Below are 20,512 nucleotides of genomic sequence, written 5' to 3'. Positions count from 1 at the left end.
CGGCAGGAGCTGAAACCCGGGCCCGACAGATGTCTTCAAGGTCTAGGGGGGGAAATCTGGAAAGTCCAGCCACTCCATTAGAGCGCCTCAAGGAACACTTTCCACACTCTGACCGCAATGACGAACAAGGACACTAACAAAACTGGCACTGGCCATTCAAAGGAGTGAAGGGGTTCTGAGGCAGATAAGGTGGCACGGATGACGAGGCAAGATTTCAGGGGGGAAATGCAGGCCCTGAAAGAATCTCTGGCTCAAACCTTTCAAGACCAGTTTCAACTTATGAGAACCGACCTCAATGTGGCTTTGGGGGAAATCCGACAATAAGTAGCTCAACTAGGGGAAAGGACTGACTTGTCGGAAAGGGGCCTCCAGGAGAGGGAAACAACAGCTAATAGTGAGGCCAAAGACAGACTGGACACGGCGACGAGGAACATGGAGGCGATGCTCGAGGACTTGGAAAACAGATCCCATAGGAACAACATCCGGATTAAGGAGCTTCCAGAGGCAGTGACGGATCGACATCTGAAGGAGGAATGCCAGTGCATATTTGCAGAACTTTTGGGCGAAGGGGATCCGAGTTTGATAACATAAGATAGGGTCGACAGTCGGCCGTATCCCGGGCGGTCCCAACGGCAGACCTCGGGAAGTCGTGGTCGCCTTCGCCAGATATGGTCAGAAGGAAGAGGTGCTGCGAGCGGCCAGACAACACGAGCCTGTCCTCTACAAAGGCCAGGAAATACTGTTGTTCCAGGAGCTGGCTGTGAGCACACTGCTGAAAAGAAGGGGTATGGGTCCGGTCCTGAAGGAGCTGTCCAAGAAGGGGATAAAATACAAGTGGACCTTTTCTTTCACGTTTCTTTCAGATGTGCATAGAACCCAATCTAGAATTGATTACATCTGGGTCTTGGCAAGTCTGGTGAGAGGGGTAGAGCGAGTGGAGACTGGCCCCATTGGAATTGCTGATCACAGGGTTGTGCAGATGAAAATGCAGTTGGGTAGGCGAAGGCCAGGGGTTTGGAGTTGGCATTTTCCTGGGGAACTCCTGAGGGACCAGGTGATTAGGGAGGAGACAATAACATTAAAGCTTTCTTCGAAAGAAATAACGGTACGGATACAAGTCTCAGCACAAGGTGGGATGTGTTCAAGGCCATGCTGAGAGGGGAACTTATCGCCCTGAAGGCAGAGAGGAATAAACTGAGGCTCTTGGAGACCCAGCTGGAAGGGGAGGTGGAGGCAGCAAGGGTGAGGCTGAAGGAGGTCCCCACAAGGAATGCTTTTAGGGAGTATAGGTTGGCAGAGGGGCAATCGAGGATCCCGAGGACCAAAAAGGCAGGAGCCATGTTAAAGGTCAGGCAGAAATTTTACGCAAAGGCCAATAAGGCAGACTCGCTTCTAGCGTGCCTACTGAGGGGCAGCAGGGAACAAAATACGATCTCGGCCTTGAAGGATGAATGGCAGGAGAGACTCACCCCAACGTAAGAGATTCGGGAGAGACACGATTCTATGAAGCCCTGTACACGTCTCACGGCCCAGTCACCCAGCATCAGAAGGACTTCTTGGGAGCCTTGACCCTACCGTGTCTCTCTAGGGAAAAAGTGGAGGATCTGGGACGGGCCATTACGAGGATGATGTGTGGGCTGTCATGTCACTTCCCAGTAATAAGGCCCTGGGCCCTGACGGCTACCCGGTCTCCTTTTACAAAACCTTTTCTGCTATATTGACCCCACACCTTGCACAACTTTTTTATTCAGTAGGCACCTCGGGCTGCATTACTCCTTCAATGGAGGAGACCAAAATTACACTCAAACATAAGGCAGGCAAGGACCCGGAGGACTGCACCTCCTATAGACCCATTGCTCTTATAAATTCAGACACGAAAAGCTACACTAAAATCTTGGCAAGGCGCTTGGAGACGCACCTCCCTACACTGATCCATCAAGATCCGACTGGGTTTGTACAGGGACGTCAAGCGGCCAATAATATCAGATGGGTAGCGATTTTTCTGGCTTTGGATGCAGAGAAGGCGTTCGACCGGGTGGAGTGGTCCTTTCCGTTTCTGGCCATGGAAAGAATGGGCATAGGCGCAGGGTTCATTAACATGGTGCAAGCAAATTATAGCGCTCCTACCTCACGCTTACTCGTGAACCGGGCGATGTCACAACCCATCAAGCTCGGACGTGATACTAAGCAGGGGTGCCCCTTTTCTACACTGCTGTACGCTCTGTATTTGGAGCCCCTACTTGTGGCGATACGGGAGGCTGAGAATATTCAGAGCATTCCATTCGGGGCAAAAGCACAAGGTGGCGGCGACATGCTGCTCACTCCGACGAGCCCAGGGGAGTCCATAGAGGAGTGTATGGCACTGTTGTCCAAATTCTGGGAAATGTCTGGTCTGCGGGTGAACTTGCAAAACTCTGAAATAATGAATTGGTCGCTGAAGGGCGATGCAGAAAGGGGCCTAAGGGCTTCCTCCCCATTTAAGTGGAGACCGGGTGGAATACGATACCTGGGATTAGGGTTACCCCTCAGTTGTCGGGATGGTATGGGGCGAATTACACTCCCACGCTAGCGTCACTTAAAAAAGACCTCAGGAAGTGGAGCTCCCTAAGGATATCGTGTTTGGGAAGAGGTTCGGTGCTCAAAATGGTGGTCCTTCCACAGCTGCTTTACTTATTTCAGGCAGTTCCGTTGCCTGTCCCAGCTCCCTTCTTTAAGGAATTGGACAAGGCTGTTAAGGACTTTGTCTGGGAGGGCAAGAAGCCACGCTTGGCCAAACGGCTATTGGCAGCATCCAAGAGGGTGGGGGGGGGGCTTAGCCTTGCCGAATTTGCGCCGCTACTACGAGGCTGCGCATCTCAGGGTAATCCGAGAATGGTTTTCAGCAGAATATAATAAACAGTGGGTTAAGATGGATAGAACAGTAGCTCAGCATCACCTGGGCGAGGTACTGTGGCTCCCACGCAGGTTAAGACTGGCACATCTATATATGAGCAACATAACAAAGGGGTTGGTTGAAATTCGGGGCGGTGGAGAAATTGGGAATTACTAACCTTTCCGTCGCCGTTCACGCCCATCTTCAATAACGGGGATTTCACCCCAGGGATGGAAAAGGGGCATATTCCTGAGGTGGGGGAGCGGGGGGTGGAGGGTCATCCGAGATTTGTTTCGTGGTCAGAATGTGAAATCCTTTGAAGAATGTAAACGGGAGTTTGGGGTGGGGGAGCGGCTCAGATACTTTCAGCTCAGACATTGGGTGATGCCCACAGAGGTTCGGAGGGCGGCAACTCGTGATCGGACACAGTTGGAATGATACCTCCTGACGCACTAGGGGTCCAGAGGGTTGATCTCTGATCTTTATAGGCTTCTGGAGAGTGTGGGTCGGACTATGAAATGGCCGTATATGTCCAGATGGGAGGGGCTGCTAGGGGCAGGAATGGACTGGGAGAGGCTTTGGAAATTGATCCCGAAGGTGGACAGGGCTGCCCAGCTTCAGGAGGCCTGGTACAAGAACCTATTCGGCTGCCATTACACCCTGGCTCGCCTTCATGCAATTTTCCCAACACCACCCGGGACATGCTGGAGGGATTGTGGTGAAGAAGGCACAGAGGCTCACATCTGGTGGGATTGCCCTAATATTAGACCCTTTTGGAGGGATATTTCTCAGGCGCAAGACCAGGCGTTTGGGGAAGGCACGAGTCAGGACCCTCGCAAGGTCCTATTGGGAAGGTGGCAAGAGTCGGGTGGTGGGGGGGAAGGGGGTGGCAATAGAAGTCAAAAGTGGTCTTCATACTAGCAGCGATGGCCCTTATTGCCCAATGGTGGAAGAGCCTGAGGATCCCAACGGAGCAGGACTGGTTGAGGAAAATGTGGGAGATTGTTTCATTGGAGTGGGCTATGTTCACAGTAAACTGCAACTTGGGGAACTTTGCGGCGGAATGGGGAAGACCTTGGACTACTTAAAGTGGGAGTTCCGGGAGCAGTGGCGACCCCATGGACTCAAACTGTTGGACCTACATGTCTAAGTCGCTATGGCATTGTTGGGGGGAAGGGGGTGAGGGAGGAGCAGTAAGTTTGAGGGTTTTGTTGTCTCAAGTTATTAAAACTTGAAAGAGAAGTTTAAAAAAGAAAGCAACACCACACAAAATACATACAACCATCGCCCTGAAACTATAGCTTATGTCTGAAGAGAATAAGGTTTGATATCTCAATAGTCCATTAAGATTAGTACTATAATTCTTCCGGTAGCCGTCTGCCATTTTTGAATGCGACAAACAGGGTCGACCCGGCCTACAGATGTTTCAATAGCAAGGTCGCTTCTGATCCACTCTTAAACATTTTGATTAAATGGGCAGTTTGCCAACTAACATGACAACGCTGATCTTTTAAAATCAGATGAAAATATAAGGTTAAAACGGCTAACCACATAACTGGATCATCCTCAAATACCAGGTTTGAAAGTCCATTTGGCCCATTTGCTACTAGCTTTTATAATATCAAACACCTCACTTAACTCAATAGAGTTGCCAATTAGAACCTGTATATCCTACTGTATAAGGGGAGTGGAGGGGGAGACCAAAAATGATTTGTGCCCAAATGTTTCCTCATAAGTGATCCATTGTTGAGCCCCAACAGGTTTAATTGCAGATCTGTCAGATTTCTCCCCATATTAATGAGTTGCCAGAAGGATGTAGCATCAGATTTACATAAAGATTATGGCATTTTTAAAGGTGTTTTTAATGCAATCTACTTCAATTACGATAAAATGTTTTGCCTGTTAAACCTAATACGATTGAGTCAAAAGATCACTATACAGTGCACATTTTATTTCCTTGATTTTTTTTCCTCAAAACGTTTGTTCCCATACTACGAGGTCAAACTGGTGAAGAGGTTTGACAGATCCAGATTTGAATTTAGCCTTAAAATATTCCCTTAAAGTGCCAAAGTGATTTGGATAAAATGTTTCCATCTTCCAATCCAAGGATGTATAGGCCAATAGAATAGGACAGCCCCCCCTCTTATTCATGAGACAAGCTTTGTGTGGTTCCATGTTATTCTATTTGCCCCTTGGTTGGCTGTGATAGCAGGCAGTCAGATCTAAACCCTTATCCAAGGGAGGAAAAAAAAAAACAAAAGCAATAGTCCATAGGCCCCCCTCTGCGAGAACGAACACGGCTAAATGACCTGTTCTTTGGTAAGGTACCCACTCGGGAGTCTGCAGCCACTCTTTAGCTCACTGTACCTTTCACAGAAGGGAAATATATATATTTGCATATCAGTCTTTGTCCCGCCCACATGGGCAGTCCAGCACTGAAATGCTATGGCAATTCTCTTCTGAACAAGAGTACCTACAGCAAGCCCATACACGTGTTTCAGCCTTCTTGGGCATCATCAGCGAGGGAATTGCCATAGCATTTTGGTGCTGGACTGCCCTTGTGGGCGGGACAAAGACTGAAATGCAAATGGCTATTTCCCATCTGTGAAACGGACAGTGAGCTAAAGTTTGGCTGCGTACTCTCGAGTGGGTCTGTCCCAAATGAACAGGCCATGGGCCATGTTCCTTCTCGCAGAGAGGCCCCTATAGACTATATTTTGATTCCTTATCCAAGGGAATTTGAAACTCCCCTGCTATCATATCGTGACCACTCCAATCATTCGGGTTCGATTTAAAGAACATATGAAACAGAACCACATCAACAAATATGCAGTCTGAAATAGAAAGTCTAGCCCAGGTCATTTGACCCAGTAAATCTCCCCGAGTTGCCCCATTTTACTGATCAAGGCCAAGAGATTCCAAACTTTCCAACCAGCTCTTCACACTTTCGGTTTACACGGGTCGCGAACAGATCCACTTGAGGGGTTCCCCAAAGGGTGAAGATCTCAGAGGACTTCCTGAGCTAGTTCCCCACTTGTGGGAGACTGCTATGCCTGCTCAGATCGTCCACTGCTGTGTTCTCTCCGGCTAGGTAAACTGCCAATAGGGAGACCTTCCTGAACTGCCCAGAACCAGAGCTGCATTGCCTCTTTGCACAGTGGTAGGGGTCCTACGCCTCCTCTTGAGGTAGTACATTGCCACTGGGTTGTCCATCATCAGGACATTCTTTCCCCGTACAGAGGGTGGAAAGGCTTTCAGCGCAAGTCCGATGGCCCCCAGGCTCAAAAAGATCAATGTGTAGTTTGGACTCCGATGGAGACAGACTGCTGATTGTCAGATCGTTGGCATGGGCTCCCCACCCAGTGAGGGAGGCGTCCATAACTACTGTCATCTCCAGGCGTGGTTGCCAAAAAGGTTTTCAGAATTTTGTCCTCACAGGCCCATCGCAGAAGATCCTGTGAGACTCCGCTCAGAATCTGAAGGAGGTCTGACATTTTGCCTGAGAACTGGGACCAGTGTGTTCTGAAAGCCCATTGAAGAGGTCTCATTCACAAGCAGGCCTCTAGCACCAGAACAATGCAGGAAGCCATGAGGCCGAGCAACCTCGAAAAGTCAAAGGCTGGAAGACGCTGGGAACTCGAATTTGGGGACCACCTGCAAAATGTGAGCCCTCACTTCTGTTGGCTCTGGACCATTTAGCGAATGGTTTCTAAGTGGATGATCCAGAGGTCTTTGTATAAATGGGAGGCAGTGACCCTGGGCTACGGTTTCCAGTGTCCATGCATCCTAAGTAATACCTTGCCATTCTTCCAGATGCTTTGAGTCTGCCTCCCACTGGGGTGTCGCAAGTTGAGTCAAGACCTCAGATTGGTTTTGAGGCGACTGAAGCAGCAGCTGATAGTAAAGACGCTGCTACTTGGGCAGGCTTTGCACCTCTCCCTCGTCAACCACGAAGGAATCTTCGATCCTCTTTGACCAGCCTGTCCTCTTGCAGTTCCAACTCAGGAATAGTAGCGAAAAGACCTACCCCTCCAAGATGATCCGCTGGAGAGAAATTGCTGTGGCTGCCTGACTGCAGTACTTAAGGACTTAAGGACTTGGCTGCCTCCTTTATGTCTGCAGCTTTGCAAGGCTTTCATCAGCCTTATTTTCAAATAAATTGAAACGGTCGAAGGGCATGTAAAGAGTAACCTGTACATCAGGTGCAAATCCCAACTTCCTCACCCACACCAATCTGCGTATGACAGCGTTTGCCGCCATGGCCCTGCTGTCTGTCAGCAGTCTCCAGACCAGATAGCAGAGACTCACATGGCCTCTGCCATCCCTTATCAGGTCCATGAAGCCGTCTGTTTCCTCACCCTCTGGGATGCGATCGGCTGCATCGCTATGCAGTTCCACAGGGCGATTGGAAACTTTGCCAGGGCACATGTGGAATTAGCAGACTTTAAAGCCATGGTGCTAGCAGAAAAGACTTTGCCCAAGATTCAATACGCTGGTCATCACTATCTGGGGTAAGGTTGGGTACGCAGCCTGCTTGGAGGCAGATGCAGCTGCTTGTACTACTAGACTTTCTGGCGTTGGATGAATTGACAGGTAGCCAGGGTTGCTACTGGGTGGTCTTTATTTTGGGTCACATTTTTATTTACTGCAGGGCTGGACTCTGGAGCCTTCCAGTTTGTGCAACCCTTTTTTGCAGTGCCCCATGGAATGATAAACTATGGTCATATTGAGGACCCTTACACAATATGTCAGCCAGGTTGTCCTGTTCAAATGCAAGAGCTGGTCTACTCCATTCCAGAAATACCACGACTCGGGACATTAGGCTTCTGTAAGAAGCATCTAAATGATCAGCCGGGTCCGGTTTCCGAAAAGCGAGTTCTGGGAGGTGTCCACCCCACTAGCTGTCTTGTCATGCAACTCCATGGTCTCGTCTGAAATAAAACAATCAGGTATAGTCAGAATATGAAGAACTTGAAAGACGCCTACTGCAACTTGTGGACCATTGGTTTGCCCGGTGAAGCCCTGCTACTGTGCTAAAACTCCAAATTCGTATCGACAGAAGCCCCAGCAAGGACAACGACTTCTCCCGTTGAGTTGGTGGGACCAATCAACTCCAAAGTAATCCACCTGGACATCCTTCTTGGAGCTGGTTGAATTTCCACAGAGTTGCTGCTGGAAACCGTATAACCAGGGAGAGGAACACCAGATTGTGTGCGTTGCTTTTAAGCTGGCCTAGAGGTCCAGGAAGATCCTCCGGACTTCCAGGAAGCAGAAGTGACTGAGCCTGAGCCCCCGCAGCGTGCAGGATCCCAGAAGCAAGGAATGTCCATCTAGACAGCCAGGAACCACAGTGTTGCTATTTGCGATCGACACAAGGAGCTGAAATACTGAACAGCCACTGATTTGAAGATTGCCGGTTGCGAACGGTGACCGTCCCATTGCAGTGCAGAAATCCTCCCTCTTGTCCCCACGACTGAGGCCCAGGAACAGCGAGATCTGCAGAGCTGCACAGGAACAGAAATCTGCTGCACTTTTTCTTTCATTGAAAAGGTACTGTACAAAGTCTGAGAGAACTTGCCTCTTGCTGTCGATTTGCTTGCACCTTCTACCACTCACAAGTCTAACGGCCTGTGGCCCTACATTTGATTCTTTTCTTCAAAGACTTCTAAAACATTGCGCAAAGACTTTTGTACTTAACTACCAGGAGTGCTTCATCCTATATAAGACTATGCCTCGCTTTGTGCGTGTTATTCTTAATACTGCCTGCTTATAAATATAAAGATTATACTTAAGTGTGTGCAACTACGCCACGATACCTCAAGGTCTGGGCGTATAAAAAATATAATAAGACTACTGCCCACTGACTTTGGCCTAGCCTGTTATACTGAATGACTGCTGTGGGGATCCAAAAGTATTTTGCCTGCTTGAGAATATTTGTGGTCTCTTGTTTTTCTAATCTTTTCCTTTTACCAACTTATAACTGTATTCAAACAGTAAGACATTAATGTCCCAAGTACCCTAGCTATTGAAGTCACTTGAGGGTGTAGGTTCTGTCTGGCCATCCCAAAAGGGTCTTTACTGATTTAGCAACTAAGAGTGTACAGTATTGAAGTGTGTTACTATGATATCGCTCCCTTCTGAAGGCTTATTCTAACTAACTGATAAAGAAATGTATAATTGTTTATTCAAGAAACCTTGAGTGTAAGAGCTTATTTGAATACTTGTCACTGTGAATCTCTAACTCCCCTACTGCTCACATTGACCCCTCTTGCGATGTGCCTGGCTGCTCAACATGCTACCAAAACTGTAGTACAAGCTTATACCAAAGGTTGGGTTTCCTATACCTTTAGTCAAGAGTTGTTTGTAGTGTTCCCAGAGGGTACTGCATACAAACATTGCCTAACAGGGACAATCGTACCCAATGAAAGATTTGCTCTGCGCTCTAAGGCCTTGCATGTCATCGCCTGACAGATCGACCGTCTGGTACATGCTCGACACCCAGGCACCATAGGCATATATGATGCTGGTGCGTGATGGACATCTTGGCGTTGCATTTTAGGCACTTTTTGAAGCCTGTTTTCAGAGATGAAGACGCGACCAGTGTCGAAGAAAACTGAAGCGCACTGTTAATCTGGATGCATTCGCATAAAAACATAACTGAAGCCAACGGGCGCTGTGTGTGGTATATGTACTCGACGAGGATGTCATGTATAAGGACGACTCAGTTTGACAATCTTGTAAGTCATGCAATTCCTTATGCCTATACCCATCATACCAAGCCATCTCCTGGGAGCTATAGTGCCTCTCCTTACCCCACCCCCTGCTAACTTTCAACCAGAGGGATATTAAAATGTGATCCCCAATCACTAATCTCAGTCCCCATGAAAACCCTCTTAATCCCCCCCCACCCACTCCCCAAAAGCCTTTAGATAAATACCCCCTAATACAAGATGGCATGCTTGTATCGCACTGTTTCTCATAGGCAAAGGTTGTTTGAGCAGCTGAAGCCTTCCGACTAACACTCAAATTAATAATGGTTATTTTCTATATGAGTGGACTTCGCAGGTAGAAATAAAGTCTCTTGATCTTCCCTTACTCAAGACATAACACTAGCAGGTTTCAGAACCTGTGTTTCACCCGTAGGGATAGACAGATTTAAAAAAAAAAAAACAATTTTTATTTTTACTGTTTACCTTAGTTTTTAATGGCACATTTGGCCATGGGCTGGGCTTTTGAACACCACGCCCCCACCCACCACCCCTGCAACTTCCTCCCTCGGCTCTACTAGAAGCATATTCTTGTTAGTTACACCATGAAAGTCTACCAGTCAGACTTTTACCAGGATTAGCTAGCACTTCTGCATCACTAGTTCAGAACCCAGAATAGAATCTTTTGTTATTAAATGAGCATTGCCACTGTGCTTCAATTTTGACCATATTAAGTCCAACATAACTGCATGCGATTGAGAATCCTACTGTAAATTCTCAAATTAACTCAACACCTGGTTCAATTCCAACAATATGGGTTCCGAAGCTCCAGTCACTGATCTACGGTCCTAATAATTGAGTAACTTTTATTCTGCTGTGCTGGGAGTGACAACGATACTGAAGAGTCCGAATCAGTTTCAGGGGCTTCTGAGAAAATGGGAGTGGTTAAAAAAAAAAAGTTTAAAGATCTTCCGATCCCTCTTCCTCAAACTCTTCCATGGCCAACTTTTCACCATCAGTCACTGGATCAAGGTGAAGAGGCACAGGAATCAGAACTTAATTCACCCCTAATTCCTGATGTTGAAGGTAACTGAGTGAGACTTTATTCTTTGGCATTGAGGTGCAGTAGGATGGTATTAATTTAGAATGTTTTTCACCTTCTGGCTAGTCACCTCTACCCCCCCCCTTTAACAACCTGCAGTTTCAAGGGGAGCAGGAGAATATCCAGTGAAGTGCCAGCAGACACTGCAATCAGAGTGATAAAGGCAGCTCCATTGCAAGGGATAATGCTGTTGAGGCATCTAACTCTGTAGCCAATGAGGCAACTCCCATCTGTGCCCCACTTCTCAAGTCGTAAATATTTCTCCCCCCGCCCCCCAACTTATGCATGAATTCTCCAGAATACTATTGATAAAGACATTATCGCTATGCTCGCTTCTCTTGCAGGGCACTTTCCACGGACAAAAAAAAAAAAAATAATTGTCCATGTGAGCAGCACCAGAACTGGGGACCCAAAAAAACTGCAGAACTACACTGCAGGTTTAGCCCACGACTTCATACTGAATGGTGACTTTTTAGCAATACAAGCGGGTTGAAAGAAGCAGACTCCAGCCAAGCACGACTGCTCCCAGGCTTGATCGAGCAAGCACAGACAAACAAAGGTCAATTGCAAATGCTCAATAAAGCTGCAAGACTCCCAGCGCTAAAACCAATCAATATACTGCAAACTTGGGCCACAACTTAAGCGGTTTTAACAATTTTTGCGATTCTAGCGGTATTCGCTTTTTTAGCGTTTAGCTGATCTCAAACGCCACAGTTGCTATAACTTTAAAAGCAAACCCTTCAAATCCCTAAAAGCCGGCCCACCTCCCTCCTCAGTGTTCTGCAATGCAGATAGGCAGGGAGCTGCAGCACTCACTGCACACTTACCGTGGGGAAATGGAGGAAAGGGGGGGGTGTCAGGGGGAGGGCTGGACTTCTAGTCTGCTGACACTCACATTAACATCTGGGCTTCAGTCAGGCACCAGGATTTTCATTTGCCGAAAGCTTGCAGCCACATTCTTCTCCGAGCTCCATGTCAGCCCACAGCCCTCCGCGGCTCAAACACTGCACTAGTCACTGCTGCCAGTGAACTGCAGCGATGGATACAAACGGCATACTCCCAACTGTGCTCACACCAAGCTCGGAATTGTACCTCAAGCCAACCCTACCAATAAGCCGCACTGCTTAGCACCTCCAACATCCACTGCAGTCGCTTAGGACAGCCTCAGTTATCTTCTCTACTCGGCTCCAGTTGTCGACCTGGGTCCAGGCTAGCCTCCTATCCAGGTAATAAGCTGGGGCATTCCCAACTCTCCAACAAGGACACTTACTTCAAACTTGCAGGCGTCTGTTCAATAGACAAGACACCGCCTCTTCACAGAATCTGCCCAGCAACATCCAAGTCCCTGAAAGCACGCAGATTAGGGCAGACAGCCCCATCATTTCCTGCCACCACACACTAAGGCAAGCCTCTGCAGGCTTGATGCAATAAGCCTGCCAAATTGCATGAAGAAATTGAGCCCTCCAACTGGAAAGGGTAGAAGGCTGGCCAACAAAGGACAGGCCAACTGTGCAGAAGCAGCCTGGGAAAATGCAGCCACAAAATACATGAAGCAGCAACTGCCACTAGCCTGTTATGAGGATGCCTGCAAAGTAGCAAAACGATGCATAGAACAAAGAAAGCAACACAAATTGTCCCCACAGCACTCCAGTGACGATGGGGTTAAACTGCAAACAGTAAAAGACAGTGATGAGAGAGGACCATTCCTGCACTGGTGGGTCTAGGGACACACTTAAGAACCAAACACTTTGCAAAAGGGACTATGGGTCAGATGCCGATAGTAGAGATTTCTCTTTGTCCAACTTTCCCTCCACAGTTCCTATGGACCCCCCCCCCCCCCCCCAATCTGTTAGCACTGTTTTTGAACCTGATCTGACTGAGGGGAAGGAAAGCCTTCAATTCCTTTGCTTTTTTCTTTTTTGTTATGGGAAAACTGTTCAGTCTTTCAGACCATCAGTACTGGGTAGATATTCATTACTTACCGTAAAAGCATTTGATGGTTGTATCTGCTTAGATTCACATGCTGTGCATATGGTCCGACATCCAGTGGTAATCGCAGAGTATTGCATCTTGTCTTTCGAGAATCGAAAGGTGACGTCGACATGGGCGTGCCTGTGATACTATCCCTACGTGACGTGTAGTGTACCCAAGATCCGTCACGCATCGAGGTCCCTCAGATTATATTTTTTCTGCCTAGAGGGAGCCTTAAGACTATCGGGAGCGAGTACAGAAAAGAGAGAAAGTGGTAAGACGTCTATGTTCCTTCCATCCGAGCAGGGAGGAAGGGTGGGCCCATGTGAATCTAAGCAGATCCAACCATCAGAAATGCTTTTACAGTAAGTAATGCGTATTTTCTCATGTTTGTTAATCTGCTTAGAATCACATGCTGTGTATAGACTAGCGAGTAGTATCCAGAGTTGGAGGTGGGTTGAGAGAGGGAACAGTAGTGAAAAGATGTTTTAGTACCACCTGAGAATCAGACCTAGAATGAGTGTTTAGGCAATAATGTTTTGTAAAGTTGTGTACAGAACTCCAGGTTGCCACTTTGCAAATGGACAAAGGGGAACGTTTGCAATGAATGCTACGACGCCCCAGTGCCTCGAGTAGAATGTGCTCTAGGCTTGAAAGGCAGCTCTCTCTTAGCAAGATTGTAGCAGAGTGTGAAGCATTTGACAATCCATCTAGAGATGGTGGATTTGGAGACTGCGGCTCCTCTTTCTGCCGCCACTGAAATGAAAAACCGATTAGTCTTCCTTAGTGGTAGAGTTCTTTCCATGTAGAACATGACAGCTCTGTGTACATACATTGTGTGCAGGGTTCCTTCTCCCAGGCTTGAAGGATTTTGAAAGAACGTTGGTAGTTCTATCGACTGGTTCACAAGGAACTTGGAAATAATTTTAGGCGCAAGCGTAGGGTGGGTGCACAGGACCACCTTATATTTGTGAACTGTTACAAAAGGGATCTAGGATTGAGAGCGCTTGTAGTTCACTTACTCACCTAATGGAGGTAATATCGATTAAAAAAGCAGTTTTATAGGGGAGGTCTTTAAGACTTGCTTTGTGCATGGGTTCGAAAGGAGCCCCCATAAGCCTAGTCAAAACCATGTTTAGGTCCCATCCCAGAGCCGGGTTAGAAATGGGAGGGTAAATTCTCTTCACTCCCCGTATGAAAGCTTTAATAACTGGTATCTTCCACCATGACACTTTCTGTTGTGATGTAGTGTAGGCTGAAAGCGCAGCTAAGTGCACCTTTATGGAGTTAAAGACCAGGCCTGAGTCAAGTAAATGAGTTAGGTATAAAACAATGTGTGGGAGAGCAGTTAATCAGGTTAATGCTCTTTGAGTTGCACCAGATGACAAACCGTTTCCACTTACCGGAATAGCAATGCCTAGTGTTCGGTTTTCTTGCCTCCCTGAGAATGTCCCTACATCTGAGGGAGTTGCAGGTGCCCAAACTAGGACCTCAGGAGCCAGGCCGCTAAGTTCAATGTCTGCGGGCATGGGTGAAGCGTCTCCCCTCCGTCTTGTGACATGTTGTACAGGCAAGGGAGATAGGGACATCTCCATCAGCTGAGTGCACCAGGGTTGGCGGGCCCACATGGGGGCCACCAATATCATTGTGACTGGTTCCTGGTGCATCTTGTGCACGATCCTGTTAAGGGGCGTCGGGGTGGGAGGGCCTTTCCCTGACCATGTTCCCCTTGGAGCGGTTCTGGGGGGTACTTGGAGGCGTAATCTTGGCATTGAGCGTTCTCCAGAGTTGCAAACAAATCGATCTCTGGGAAGCCCCATTCTACGAAAAAACATTGGAGAGGATGTCTCCATGTAATCGCCATTCGTACTCCATGTGCAACGGAAAGTCTCTGCCGAGTACATGTGCCAAAAGATTGAGTTCCCCTGGAACATGTTGCGTTTGAGAGCCCACGTTCTGGGACAGTTTGGACAGCCCTGGAGAATGAGTGTCCCCTTGTTTGGTCAGATAGTACATGGCCGTGGTGCTGTCTGTGAGGATCAGGATCGTCTTCCGCTGTAGTTGTGTCTGGAAAGCTTTTAGTGCTTTGAACACCGCCAACAGTTCCAACAGGTTTATGTGGTTGAATGCTATGTAAGGACCAAACTCTGTGCACTGTTTAAGCAGGTGACTCCCCACCATGTAAGAGACACGTCTGTGGTTAGAGTGGCTTCCACTGCGGGGGTGGTGAAGGATTTCCCCTTCAAGAGGTTCTCCCTCGACCACCACTGCAGCGCGAGAGCGAGGGCCGGCGAGACAACCACTAGATCATCCCACTGTCCGCTGGCCTGACGCCACTGGCTGTTGAGCCACTCTTGCATGGGACGCAGGCGCGCGTGAGGAACCAAGTAGATACATCATTCCTAGCAGTCGCATAGCTTTGCGTACCGTCACCTCGCGACTGGCTACATGAGGGATTTGAAACATGTTTTGAACCCTCTCGTTTGAGGGGAAGACAAGGCAGTCCTTTGTTCGCATTAGAGCCCCTAGGAACTGTTTGACCCGACTAGGGTCAAGGCTGGATTTCTTATTGTTGATAGAGAATCCTAGACTGAATAAAAGATCTATCGTCTTTTGGGTATTTGACAGACAGGTTTCGTAAGAACCCTGTTATGAGCCAGTCATCGAGGTAAGGATAGACTGTGATGGATTGCCTGTGCAGATGTGCTGCTGCCACCGCTAGTACCTTTGTAAATACCCTTGGTGCAGATACTATGCTGAAGGGTAGTACTTTGAACTGATAATGTTCGTCTTGTATCATAAATCTGAGTTACTTTCTGTGCGCTGGGAACATTGAAATATGAAAATATGCATCTTTCACGTCCAGTGTTGCCATGTAATCCCATGTGATAGCAGTGGAATTACTTCCTGTAGAGTTACCACAGATCTTGTGGCTTTACACATTTGTTTGCTGGGCGCAGATCTAAAACAAGGTGCATGGTTAGATCCTTTTTCGGTACAAGGAAGTACACTGAATAAATTACCTTCTTTTACCTGTGACAGTGGTACGATTTCTATGGCTCCTTTCTCTTGTAGTGTCTTGACTTCCTGAAGGGGTATGCAAAGATGGGCTGGTGTCAGTCGTCTTGCTCGTGGAGGTCTGAATGTTGGGCACCGGTGGAACTCTAAACAGTATCCGTGGGCCACGGTCTTTAGCACCTATTGGTCTGTAGTTATCCCCTTCCATGCCTAAAACAACATGTCAGCCGGCCCCTGACCGGGGAGGCATGGGAATGGACCCAAATCTTTGGATCATTTTGAACCTGAGGCTGGGGAGCCTCTAGGGGTAGAGACCCGGCCCCTTCCTTTGCCACGACGCTGACCCCTTTGGGGATACGAGTTGGTGTATCTGCCATTTCCCTGTGGAGAGTTCCAATTGTTGCCTAAGGAATATTGTTGAGGGAAGTGTTGGCCACGAAAAAGCAGTTTGGATCCAGATCCTCGCCTTTTAGAGGGTCTTTATATAATTTGATCCAGTGTTTTCAGGGTGTCCGGCTCCTTTTTTCCCGTCTCAAGGGCCTCCTCGACCGCCTTCCTAAACAGGTTGGAATCTTTCACGGGTTTATCAGTGACGCTTGCGTCTCTGGCTTAAATCCAGAGTTCCATAGCCATGCATGTCTCTTCAGGAGTGTGCCCTGAGCCAGGGATCGACCAACTATTTCAGCAGAATCCACAGTGTTCTTATGTATGCTCTGGTTCACTTGTCTGCCCTCAGCAACAGTGGTGAGGAGATGAGTACGTAGAGGTTCGGGAACCTCCTGTAGGCCTTCCTGTAGTAAGGCCCACTGGGCATCAGCGTAGCTGGCCAACAAGGCCGTGTTGGCAATATGCGTTGAAAACACTGCTGCGACTGATACTTTTCCCAAGGGCGTAGAGTCGTTTACCTTCCTTATCAGGGGGTGCCTCACTGGTTGCCAAAGGGACCCCTGCCCTCTTTCGTGTAATAGTCACCACCAGAGAGAGTCTGGGGTGGAGTGACCTCTGATATAAAGAGGGTCTGGGGAGAAGGACTAAAGAGTTTTTCTATTCGTGGGTTGACGCCTTGTGCGAGCAGATGTTGATAAGGAGGGCACCAGACGTTTAATTGAATTAAAGAGGGGAATGGCCTCGCTAGCCGGTGGCTTCTCCATGAGAATATCCTCCACAATGTCTGCTTCGGTGACAGCTTCATCTGTAACAATCTTAAAGTGATCAGCTGCTTTATGCAACATTACGTTGAAAGTCAATTGATCATCCACTGGCGAGGGTTGTTGCCTAGTGAGAGTGGACTGGGGAGAATCCAGAGACAGGGCATCAGGATCTGGAAATTGCCATGGTGGAGGGTCACCCACATCTGTGTTCTCCTCCCAGCCCTCTATGGGGTTATGCATGTCCTCAGGGTTGATTAAATCCTCATCCGGAGTGTCTGCAGGCATGTCTTCAGTTAGGTCGTAGTTTTATACATCCTCTTCTAATGAGGAGTCAAAAAGCCTTGGGAATTTTGATTTGGGTTCTGCAGGGCTCTCATACCGTGGCCTCCTTGGTGTGGGTTGTTCTGAACAGGAAACAAACCTGTCCAGCCTTTTCATGCAGTTCTCAAATTTCTCTGTAGTCCAAACCGAAGACCTAGAATGGTCTAGCGGTGGAAAAGGGTCCTGAATATGTTAATGTGTCGAAAAACGTTGATTTTAGTCTCAACGTCGAAGACAACCCTTCTTCGCCCTCAGAAAACTAAACTCCTCCTGAGGGACCTACAGATGTGTAATGTCTGTGCCTCTCTTTCGACGTATGGGTGGGTTCCGGTAACTCGCTTAGGCCATTCTTGGACCTCGATGGATCCTTGGCCTTTAAGTCTTCTTCGACCTGGCCGAAGAGCGACTTGGTGTTGTGTGTTTTGTGCTGTGTACATGTTTGACTTTGTCGCTGGGGTGTGAATTCCCCATAGCAGTGCCTAAGCCGTGCCTAGTGGGGCAGGAGACAGACTATGCAGAACGCGAGCATTCTGTCGAAAGGTCAACAACCTCGGAGGTCTGATCGTCATTCTCGCCATCTTCGGTGGCTGCGGCAGGGGGAGAAAATTCAGCCTTCGACATACAGTAGGCAGCACCATTTGACTTTACGCTTGTTTAAGGTCTTAGGACGAAGGAGCTTACAAGCTGCGCATCCTTCCTTGTGATCGAGGAGCAAGCACCTGTTAAACCGTCTGTGCTTATCTTTCCAAGGGAATTTGCTCTTACACATAGGGCAAAACATAAATGGAGTCCGCAATAGCTGAGGATGGACAGAGTGACGAAGGCCAGAAGGGAAGAGGAAGGAAAGGGAAAGGTATTCTTAATTTGTATAGAAATGTCCACCCCGACCCCACTCTCCCTAATGTATAGGCCGGCGGAAGGCCCAGCCACGTGGTCGGCAGCGCCGACTGGATCACCTTCGGTCGAATTCTGAAGGTCTTCGGCAGAGGTCTGGAACAGCCGTCGAAATAAGGGACGGATAGGGTGATCTGATTATTTTATATCACTATTCGATCAAAGGTCAAGGGGACAATAAGCAATGTCTTCGACGAGCTCCGCATCAAGGGGACCAGTATGCTGGGTGGAAAAAAACAATCTGAGGCACCTCAACGCGTTAGGGATCTTGGGTACACTGCACGTCACGTAGGGATAGTTTTACAGGCACGGCCATGTCGATGTCCCCTTTCGATTCTAGAAAGACAAGATTCAATACTCTGCAGTTACCACTGGATGTCGGACCATATGCACAGCATGTGATGCTAAGCAGATTAACAAACATCAGAAACTAGGTTTCCCTTTTGCAATGTGTAATTTAACATTGCACACAGCATCTTACAATGCTGTGCAGTGGGGATACCTTGCGTCAACCGAGCCGTTTACACTTTGTATTTTTGGTTACTTATATATGTACCCAAAGACAAGCTGTGGCAGCAGATACACTTTTACAATGTGTGCATCATTTTAGGTATGCATGTTTGCATTTACCGCTTATTGCTACTAAATGTGGCTAGTGACCTAAAATGGGCATGCCACGAGACGTTTTTCTTTGGCCATATTGTAGTTTTACCTTCCTGCCTTGGCAGGAAATCCCTTATAAAGCTCATGCACTTTCCTCAGCAAACTGCAGCTTTCGAGGGCTAGTGTTGCCTTGGTGTGTGTGGTCCAATAAGGGGGTAGGATTGTCTGGTCCCATTCCACAGCCGAGGTGACGGTTAGTGTGGGGCATGAGTGAAACCAATAGTTGTCCCAGGTTGGACAACCACAGGCTGCTTGAATGGTGCATATCCTTACCATTGGTGGGCCTGGACTTGCTTCTAGCTTGAAACAGATAAAAAGACTCCTGCAGCCATTTCTCCAGATCACAGTTGGAGCCAAGAATCCCTTGTACAACAACGGATCTGAAGACGCCCGAAGAGGCCAGGCATCCCTTCCTGCATCTGGCCCAGACTGAGCAGTGCTTCAGCTTTTGGACTAGTAGGACCAACTAGTCTTGACACCTTGGCGGATCCAGCTGTCCTGAGACTTCAAAAGTGTCCCTGCACCAACCATTGGACTAACCAGCTCTCTCATGGACTACCTCGCCAGAATTGCAGTTCCACTGTGGCACCCATACCATTGGTAGACACCAGCTTGTGGTACAAGTCGCCCTCTCTGAATTTCAGCAGCCCAGCAGCAAGGGATCCTCTCCTAGAGGAGCATCTGTGACTGCAATTGGGAGGTCGCCTGTGTTCGGAGACAGTCGCTGGAGCTCGCCTTCCCCAGTCCTCTATCTGTGAATCCTGCATATCTTCATTGCCAGGGGTGGTATCTTGCTACAGTACCTGACCGGAAGAATCCTTGCACAAGCAGCTCCTGGGCTCCTCTCACTGGAACAAAAGGTAGGAAATGCAAACTCCAGTAACCAACAGTCGACCCATCAAGTTCTCTAGGAAAATCAGGCTGAGGAGGGGGTGCAGATAAGTGCAGTGCATCTATTCTCCTCCCCATCCTCCATAGGACATTGGGATCCAGTCACCTTGTGTCATCCTTCAATGCCACTGCCTTTTGATTGAACTTGGACAGTAACTCCTGAAATATAGAAGACGACTCTTTACTTATCGTTGCAATATTGATGAAGAATATTTCATCCCTCTGTCAATACAAGTAAATTATAACTTACCTGCTAAGGCTCCTGGTGTGAAGCATTGTGGCTCCTGTGACTTTTGGGCAGAATGCCTCCTTCTTAGGAATTGGGCTGCTTAAGTTAGGGAAATCCCTTGTCAATTATTTCTACCATGTACTGCATTACCTCCTGTGTTGAAGTCATTGGAATGCATTTTATGAACCTACGGTGAAAGTATATAGGAGTACTACTGAGCATTGTGTAATCTCACCTGCTAGTTCAATTTTTCAGTCTGTGTAGAAGGCCGAAAATAAATTTTTATTTATTTACATTCCCGTCTAAATTTAATAATTGTGTATTATATTGTATGGACACTTTAAAGCCCTGACACCACTCTCTTGAGAATAGCATAACTGCTCTCCATGTTTACCTTGATTGGGTTTTGGCTAACCCTTCAGTTCCCTGTTCATTACAACAAGGATGGCTAAACATCTGTCCACCGGGCCAGATTATAGAATTCCATTTTAACAGGCAGTACAGCACTTAAGGTCGGGGTGCTGCCATAGGAAAGCAGAGAGCAAAAACCTAAAGGGACTGGTCTCCCCAGACCGGGAACTTCTAAGAAGAGTACAGTGTCCCCAGAACAAAAGTAAATGCAGAAGTGGAGTAAGAAAGTCTCACTTACCTTAAAAGTAAAAGAAATAAAGTCCAGCAATAGATTTGGGAGGC

At 47.9% G+C, this 20,512-nt stretch overlaps 1 protein-coding gene across 3 annotated transcripts in view; it reads right to left on the bottom strand.

Moving 5' to 3' along the window:
- KDM5B (lysine demethylase 5B) overlaps window positions 1–20,512 on the bottom strand; it is a 1,291,824-nt gene that overhangs the window by 951,133 nt on the left and 320,179 nt on the right. The gene's annotated exons all lie outside the window — the stretch shown is intronic.

This window comes from Ambystoma mexicanum, chromosome 13 (assembly GCF_040938575.1).
Source record: "Ambystoma mexicanum isolate Mex_15411 chromosome 13, UKY_AmexF1_1, whole genome shotgun sequence".
NCBI lineage: Eukaryota > Metazoa > Chordata > Amphibia > Caudata > Ambystomatidae > Ambystoma > Ambystoma mexicanum.
This window is presented reverse-complemented; position numbering and strand designations above follow the sequence as displayed.